The 9,449-nt window shown below is 40.9% G+C and overlaps 1 long non-coding RNA gene across 1 annotated transcript in view; it reads right to left on the bottom strand.

The window, feature by feature from the left end:
• Nucleotides 1-1,988: 1,988 nt before the first annotated feature.
• LOC104863828 overlaps nt 1,989-9,449 on the bottom strand; it is a 36,664-nt gene continuing 29,203 nt past the window's right edge. Inside the window, exon 3 of the long non-coding RNA XR_780696.1 lies at nt 1,989-2,158. This is a non-coding gene — a long non-coding RNA (uncharacterized LOC104863828). The remainder of the gene's footprint in view (nt 2,159-9,449) is intronic.

Genomic DNA, 9,449 nt, shown 5'->3' with positions numbered 1-9,449 from the left:
CCTGCCATGCTGAGCACCAGCCATGGCCATGTCTCAGTGGGGTCAGCACACGTGGGGACTTTGTTCACCACCCAGGCCAAATCACTGCGGGCAGGAGCAGCTACCAGACATCTTTTTCCTTTTAGTTCTGCATTCATTTTTAATTATCTGGCGGTTTTAAAAACTATTTCTACTTTTACTTCACTAGATTATTTCAGACACTTTTCAGATGGCAAATTGTTACTTATATACAACAACAATAAAGGGTTCAGCCACTTTCTTTCTATTCTCATACTCTGGTTTCCCAGAGATAGCCACTTGGGACTCACTGAGCTGTTTTTCCAGAGTTTGTCTTTGCTATCATCTATCCTTCCAATCTTCAAAATAAGATCTGCAACGGGAGACACAGTCCAGGACAGGACTGTCCTAACATTCTGCTCAGTCTGCTGACATTTCGACAGGTTTCTTCCTCTCTCTATACCTCTGCCTTTGAGATTTTAAATCTCCCACATTCTACCTAATTCTAACAGCGATCTTTCTCAAGCACCTGATTGCCAGTTTGGAAATGTAATCATCAGGCAAACCGGGGCCCTCTTTTCCCCTCTAAGAGGGTAGAAGCTCATCTTTTGTTAAATACCAATTAGCACACACAAATGGTCAAATTACTTTGACGAATTTTCCTCTAATATCCTCAGTGCTTTTCACTCCTTCATCTCAGTGCTCAGCACTGTCCCTTCCACTTTATTCAGTACAGTTAAGTTCAAATTTCTCTCTCCTTTTGTAAGAGTAATGAACCTTACATTGGGCACCCTTAAATATACAGAATTATCTGTCAAATAACAATAAATCCTTCCTTTGCCTGTGTACCTGTATCTGCTTCATCTTTTCCTTTAGCGATACCCACCTTCACTTTTTGTAACACATTAAGCCATGATAAACACAGAGAAAAAGGAGAATGAAAGGCCAAGCCAGCTTGCCCAGAGTGTGTCTGGAACAAACCCGGAGACCCTGGGTGTGTGAGCCTCCTTCCCCAGAGCCTGGCCTTGGCATCTTGCAGCAGGTAAGAAAAGCAGGCCCTGCCCAGCTGACACACATAGTGTTCACTTCTTTTGTCAGCTCCTCCCCATCTGCCCACAATCTCTATCTGGTTATGCTATTTTATTTCTTCCTCAGTCATATCTTTCCCCTCTGGCTCAGTTCTATTTCTTTTTTTGATTGTTTGTTTGTTTTTTGTTTTTTGAGACAGGGTCTCATTATGCAATTGAGACTGACCTGGAACTCACTACGTAGCTCAGGCTGGTCTCAAACTCACAGCGATCCTCCTGCTTTAGCCTCCCAAGTGCTGGGGTTACAGGCGTGCACCACCACGCCGAGCCTCAGTTCTATTTCTTTTTTTGATTGTTTGTTTGTTTTTTGTTTTTTGAGACAGGGTCTCATTATGCAATTGAGACTGACCTGGAACTCACTACGTAGCTCAGGCTGGTCTCAAACTCACAGCGATCCTCCTGCTTTAGCCTCCCAAGTGCTGGGGTTACAGGCGTGCACCACCACGCCGGGCCTCAGTTCTATTTCTTTATCCTAATCTGAATCTAGATTTTCACATGAAGAGGACAATCAGTAGTCACAACAGTGAAAAGGGAGACATGGTCTTCTGGGCCTCAGTTTTGATCTACATTCTGACTGTTTTATTTAAATAAAAGAAGTACCTTAACCATGTGTAGCTCTGGTTGTATATTTTTCACAATGAGAATGATATTAGCTAGTTTGTGTGACCACTGCAGGGGTGATGCAAGGGATATAAAACAAGTGCAACATCCTGATACACAAACACCAGTGGGCCATAAACGTGGATCAATATACTGCCTTTCCTTTAGTGAAAACCACTTGCTGAAAAAAATCCAAAGAAGTATTGAAAGGTAGCAATGATATAGATTATTATAGCTCACATATTAGCTCCTAGAACCGTGCTCTTCTTTCCCAACCATGACTTTGATTTTTTTGGTGTGAAGTTTTCCTGCTTTTTGATGGCTGATTTACTTGAGAAAATGTCTTCTGTGTACTAACGGGCATTAGTAGTCATTAGTAGGCTTAACTCTCAACAGGGAATAGGAGAAGATAATTTATGTCTGTGAAAAGTCTTGAACTCTCTCCCCTCTGAAGAGCTCCAAGGCTGTTTCAGCTGAAAAGCAACAAATGAATAACAATTAAGGTCCCAGGTTCATTTTCAGAAAGACCGAAATTACTGTACTCAAAATAATCTTGTAGTAGTTCTTCTTTATTGGGAATTTATTAAGTTTAATATTTTATTAGGAAATGCTATAAATATTTTCTGATTCCTTGAAAAATTGCTAAATTCAAAGAAAATCTGAGTCATCTCTGCGCCTAAACAATGAAATCTAAACTCTGTTTATTCAGGATGACCCTCAGCCTCCCCGCTTTCTTAGCTGGGTACCGGTAGCCTCTGGCAACTATGTCACAGGTCTGTCATTACCGCAGGGGGCCTACTAGTCACCAAAGCGTGTACTTTTCATTTTCAGAAGACACAATCATAATATCTCACTGTCCTCTACAATACTGGCAGACATAAGTCCTGACACTCACTTCACAGGTTGTGTGGTTAAGCAAAAATTGCATGTTCACGGTGACTCATGAAGACTCACAAGTATGATATGATATTCAAACTCTTGATTCAGGTGTGAAAAGAGTGAACAACAGTTCACTATAACAAACAGTCTATAACAAACAGTGCCAGCTTTGAAGCCAAAAGATATACAAATTCAAATCTCTACAGAAAACTGTTTAATCTCTCTGAGACACAGGACACAGGGTCGTTGAAATAGTTTGATAATAGCACAACCATTTTTATGTGTTTTAAGATTTATATGTATATATGTATATGTGTGTGTGTGTGTATAGTACCAGAAATGTACACAGTCTGTAATTAATAATCAGTCAAAATTATTCAACAGCTGTTTCACAGTGCTTCAAATACAACATACTATTAAAATAAGCACTGCATTTTCAGAAAAAGTACAAATTTTGTAGATTAAACCTTTTCTAGGTTGGCTGACAACTCTTTTTTGAAATACTATAACATTCAGCCTAAGATCAATGGAGAATTATTTGGGCTCATGCACCAGTGTTATTCTTAGAAAAAATGTGCCCGTAAATCCAGCGTGTTTCATGTTTCAGTTGTGTCACATAAACTGTAAGCTTCTCAACCTTGGATGCTGGTGACAGCTTTGTGTGACTGGAGGGAGAGATGACAATGGCAGAATGAAAACATAATTGCAGACTGCACAAGATTCCAGCAGAGCCCATTCTTTCATTATTGTTTCATTATTAAAATATATAGTATAAAGTTAGACTGCATTTTCCAGACTCTTTCGAATAAAATGTGGACCTGTGTGTGCACTCTCGTCAGTGGACACGAACAGAAACCACATGTGTCTCGCTTAGGCTTGAATAACAGAATGCTTGTCACGATTCTCTCCATGGTTTCTGTCATTCATGCATCAGGCATATATGAAAATTAGATTCCAAGGGATGGAAAGATCACAAGAAACCCTATGAATTCCTGAATCTTCCCAGATACAAAAGTCATAGTATACCCGGAAGCACGTGTCTTTACCTAAGCAGAAGCATCATCTTGGCTGACCATTGTCACTTTCCAAGTTGGAAAGGATCCTAGATGGCAGCATTGGTGTGCTTTACATTACATATTCCAGGGCTGTGTTGACCACCAGGACAAACCCAGCACACTGTGGCAAAAGCAGAGAGGCCTCTCAGAAATAAAAGAATGCATGCTAAATATTGGGTGTAGTCTTAACTAAAACATTTATACTTAATGCATTTTGTACAGGTTTAAGCGTATTGGTCGGATAGGAACGGGAACTTTTTATATAATTAAGAGTTGGCTCTCTACTAGTCTACTAGTTCCTAGGGTTGCTGTATCAATGTGTTACAAACTGTGGTTACAACCACAGAATATGTGGGTTTTTTTTATTATGGAAGGTACGAATCTTAAATCAAGCTCTGACAGAGTGATACTGTACAAAAACTGCTGGGGATTCCCTGAAATTGCTGCTTCCAAGACTGAGAGAGTTTATTGGAGATCTATGGTATCCTTCCCCTTGAAGCTTCATAAATCCAGTCTCTTCGTTTACTGTCACATGACGCTATTTGTACACACGTCTCTCTTCACATGCTCTTTGTGTGATCAAGATATGTCATACTGGATTGGGGCCGCGGCTTCAGTATAACATCATCTTACTTCATTCTATCTGTAATGTTCCTCATACTCTGAAGTACTGGGACTTAGGACTTCAACTTATCATTTTTGAGGGGGCACAATTTAGCATGCAGCAATTAGTATTCATAAGAATTACTTCAATATATCTCTGCATCCTTACAACCATGTGTCCTTGGCTGTTCTCTGTACCCAGTTAATCCCATCCCGTACTTCAAGTCCCATTGTATTATTTTTCTCATTCAGGAGCCTTCTCCAGTGCCGCTTCATGAAATTTCCTCCCTTTTGTGAAATCCTGTATGATGGAAAATCTAAGCCTTTAGCTTATATTCCCATTGATAGTTATATCATGTCAGAGCTAGATCAGAAAAGCATGACCACTGAGGGACACAGATCACACACCCATACCTGTTTACTCATACACACATATTCAAGCATGGTTTGCCACTGGTTACTGAACTTAAGTAACCATTTGAGCTAGCTAAACACTCCTCGTGAGATGGCTATTTCTGAGTCAGACATTAGAAAGGGTGGCAGGGGAAGCAGGCAGAACTTGAAAAGAGTACACAGAAGCAAACAGGAGGCCCCGGGACTGATGCGGAGTCCATGGGGGAACTGGAACTATGCCGGGCTGTTATATTGCCCTTGGTTCAACCTTGACAGACAGGAGGAGAAGGTGAGGCCTCATATCGTGGAAGTAAATATTCTTCTATCCCAGAAACCAAAAATTCGAGGATGAAGGTGCAGGGGTAGGTGCTAGAGAAGATATGGGTATGCAGCAGACCCAGCCAAGTGGCCAAAAGGTGACAACACACAGCAGTTGCTAATGCACCTGTGTCCTGCTCCCACGCTCCTGAATGGAACCAACAGGGACTACCCCTTTCTACCTTTGCTTTACACATCTAGGACAGAAGATTTCCTGCAGTTTGAGGTACAACAAATATATATGGAAAGGATTACGGAAAATGAAGTTTCAATCCAGCCAAGTTGGTGCGATAAGAATCTACCACACTATCTTTAAACAAGTGAAGAGTGGATCTCTTTCTATCCTTTTCCATTTATTTTCACTGAATACACATTAAGCAATTATCTTTTTAATAACTGTATTATGTACCAAGACAACAGGGATTAATAAGACATGGTCGCTTGCCTCATTCAGCTTCCAGTCCAACAAAGAAACAGGGCTATAATCATTCAATTAAATGTGCTTTCACAACTGCTATTACAATGGTACACACCAGGTAATACAGAAGCTTAGAGAGCAAGGCGACCAGCTCTGCCCTGAAGCACTGTTGAAGACTTCACAAGGAAAATAAAAACTGTCAGGTAATAATACAAAGTTTTGCTTACTTAGGCTGCTAATATGTACTGCTGACTTCTGCTAAGCATGCATGCATGTCATTTGTAAATCCTATAACTATCTTGTGATTTTTTTAAAGCCCATTTGTAAGTAAGAAAACTAGGGAATAGAAAATGAACATAATTTTCCCAGGATCCCCACTGACTGAGTGGTAGGTCATTCTTAAAACTCAGACTTCTAATCCTGAAGCCCCTGACTTCTGGGCTCATCGCTGTTTGTAAACTACAGGGGTAAAGGAGGTAGCTACAGAGAGAGCAGAGTATGCATGCGTGCATGCGTGCATGCAAGTGAGTGTGTGTATGTGTGTGTGTGTGTGTGTGTGTGTGTGTGTGTGTGTGTGTGGAAAATTTAAAACTATGATATCTTGAGGGAATGGGCTGGAGTTCCACATGTCTAGAATAAGCAAGGGCAGGAAAAGAGCAGAGGATGGGGAAGAAGGCAGGAACTATGGCAAAAGGGAAAGCTGGTACGATTTGAAAGGCAACTGGAAGGCACTGGAGCACTTATCCTGGGAGAGACATCAGCAATAGGTAATAGATACTGAATTTTCTCATTCTTGCGTATCCCTGTCATTTTAGCCTCATTAAAGTCCTGGAAATTAGTGACGGTTATTCTCATTTCAGAGATGAGAAAACCAAAACATAGACAGGTTAAATAACTTCACTGAGATCATACTGCAGGAAAACTACTCAGCCAAGATTTGAACATAAACAGTGGCTCACTTCAGAAGTCAAGCTCTGCCATGAATATTACAAAGTAGACAAAGAAGATCAGAAAGATGGTGTGGGCATGGACTGATACTCCACAATCACAGGTAGGGCTGCGTCTTTAGCTACATTGGGTGGAAAGCATTGCTTCACTGATTGATTAATAGCTCAAGTTATAAGGCACCTCCTTCCCTTACAGAACTGTTAGTAGAATTTTGCATCTGAGCAATGCAGCTATCCAATCTGTGGCCTGAAGGATGTTCACATCCAAAGTAAGCTCACCCTCTCCGTCTTAGCTCTGCCTTCACCAAGACTGGCAGGATCCTCCATCAGTGGGGTGACCGACTCCTCACTTCCTTGGACTTACCCATTTCAGTGCTGAAATTCCCTCTGACCGTCAATCCTTAGTCCTGGGCAAACCTGAACAGTGAAACACATTCTCCTTCTCTTAGTAAAGAGCCTAAATTGCATTCTTCTTTAAGAAAAATTGTACACAGATGTTTATATATTTATGCCGAAGACCCCTGCCCTCAAGGAGAACATCCCAGCTTCTTAGGACACAGAGGAAATCAGTTCTCTCTGTTTTAGAGAATTTGGGGAAAACTCTCACTGAGTACTACAGCACCCTCTATGGGTAGAGTCATGCTCTTGTTGTCTGTAAAACAAAACCAAATTGGTTCAAGCACCACTTTTTCTACTGTGAGCTCTTCGTTTTCACCATGACTACATTTATCTCTGTGATACAATTTGTAAATACAAATGAGCATATTCCCTGGGAACGTTAGTTGGCACCTCGACCTAATGTAAATATAAAAAAGGGTGTTATTCTACTTTTTAAGATTCAAATGTCAAAAGCCTGGTAAGTCTGTGCTCTCATTCACACACTCATGTCTGCACTACTCTTTGCTCTCACTCAAGGTTCTGCTATGTGTGAGTTAACATGGACATTATCATCAATGGATTTTTCTTGTGACCATCCAGAAATGTTTCCTATAGACCCAAATAGAATCAGGAAATGGAGGGGAAATTTAAAATGTAGTGGTGCTTACCACCCAGGCTAAATGTTCTTGCCTAAGGTTGTGCACTGGCTCTAAGGCTGGCAGAGACTGGAATCCAGCCTGTCATCTACAGTCTCTCCTGGCCCTCAGGGATGCATTTCTCTGATTTAAACAAAGTTATTACAGGGCATTCTATAGATTATGCAAGGGCCTGGATCTTGCGTCAAATTTACTACAATTATTAACTTGAAGCCCATCAGGCCAATTTTTGGTTGAAAATGGATTCAGCAAACAAACACAGAAACTTGATCTTAATTATTCAGAAAGACAGCAGGCTAGGAGAACATTAAAACAGCTCTGACGTGGTGGCGTCTGCCCATAATCTCAGCAGTACAGGAGGCAGAGTCAGAAGGATTATAAGTTTATACCTACCCTGGGCAACTTAGTGACTTAGGAAGATTCTGTCTCAGAACAAAATAAAAATGGGCTGGAAACATAGCTCAGTGTGAAGGCCTTGTGTTAAATTCCCAGTACTAGAAAAAAATAAAAGAACTTAAAAAGTTATTTGTTTAAGGTGGACTTTTGAAATGAAGAGGACTATCAAGATTTTCTCCTCTTGTGTTAGAAGCCTTCTCCACAAAGCCAAGCACACAACTGATAAGAGTCCCTGGTTTCATGTGTTCTGTTTGTTTGCTTTTTATTTTATGGTGCTGGGGATCGAACTTGAGACCTTGTAATTGCGAGGCAGTCAAGAGAACCACTGAGCTAAATCTCTGGCCCTCAATGTTCTTGATGTAACCCAAGAAGGAGGCCAATCCAAATGCTATCTCTGGTGCCAAGTGCAAAAATCCTAGGGAATCAACTTTTTTTCCAACAATCAAACTTGGGCAGGAAGATAGGATTCTAAGGAAGTATTTTATCTCTAGAGAACAGTGAGGGGCTGAAGGGGCGAAGGGGTGGTCTGCCTAGGCAATGAGAATCTTATGCCAGAAGATGAGCTCAAGGCCAATCTGAACAATTAAACACCATTTCAATGACATGAAGACTCTAAGACCAGGAATTATTACACATTTGAGTTTAGCTTCCTGGAAAGAAAAATATAAGAAAAGGAGAAACAAAATATATACTCAGACTAAGCCCTCAAATATCTTACTCTTCAGTTTCACTCTGGATAGTTCTCTCACAGTGTGGCCTGTTTAAATCCCACTCAAAAACAAAGCTCAATTTACATCTCTCTTTCTGATAAGGCAGTGCACTCCCATGAGCATACTCTTCACGGAATCTTCTCTTCTCTCCATTTCTGGGGTACTGACATCTTGACTTGCATACTCTCTGTCTTGATCACACATTGCTTTAATTTTCCATTAATTGAATTTTAAATTCCTTGAAACCGTCATAGTAATTATGATAAGGAGGACTATTAATTAGCAATCACCTACTTGCTATTTCCTAAATTTGGACCGCAGTACTGAGTGGGCTCTTTGCAAATGTGTTTGGGGACAGATCTTGAGAAAATGTGAACATTGCTTATATAAAGATTGAATGCACTCGGGGCAAGCATACCGAATAAGTGCCTTGCTCTGTTATTGGTCAGGGTTATGCAGACACATAGAAATAGCAGGTGGAGGTTTACTGGTTCACTCAGTCACGGAGGCTAAGTTCCATGACATCCCGTGTACAAGCAGAAGCACCAGAAAGTTGGTGGCATAATTCAGCTTGAGCCCCCAAACCTGAGAACCTTGGTGAGTAGGGAAGGTGCTGGTATAAGTCCCAAAGTTTGAAGGCCTAAGCATCTGGAATTCTGACACCCAAGGGCAGGAGAAGATGAATAACTCACCTCTAGCAAAGAGAATTTCCCCTCATCTGCTCATTTCTCCTATTCAGCTCAATAGTTAGGTTCATGCTCATGAAAAACAGTGAGATGATCTTGTTTATTCGGTGCTAATGTCTTCCGAAGAAACACTCACGACATACTCAGAAATTATATTTTATCAGTTACCTGGGATCCTTCAGCCAGCGAAAATGAACCACCACACTGGCTCTTTCCTCGGTGTGGTAAACAACGATGTCCCGCTAAAAGCTCAGACATGAGTGTTTGCAGTGTCAGTAACAATGCTTTTTCCACATCAATTGCTATAAATAAGTGGAGTTAAAAA

Source organism: Fukomys damarensis, unplaced genomic scaffold (assembly GCF_012274545.1).
Source record: "Fukomys damarensis isolate Sample0158 unplaced genomic scaffold, DMR_v1.0_HiC HiC_scaffold_8, whole genome shotgun sequence".
Lineage (NCBI taxonomy): Eukaryota > Metazoa > Chordata > Mammalia > Rodentia > Bathyergidae > Fukomys > Fukomys damarensis.
Note: the sequence above shows the minus strand (reverse complement) of the source record. Positions and strands in the feature narration are given on the sequence as shown.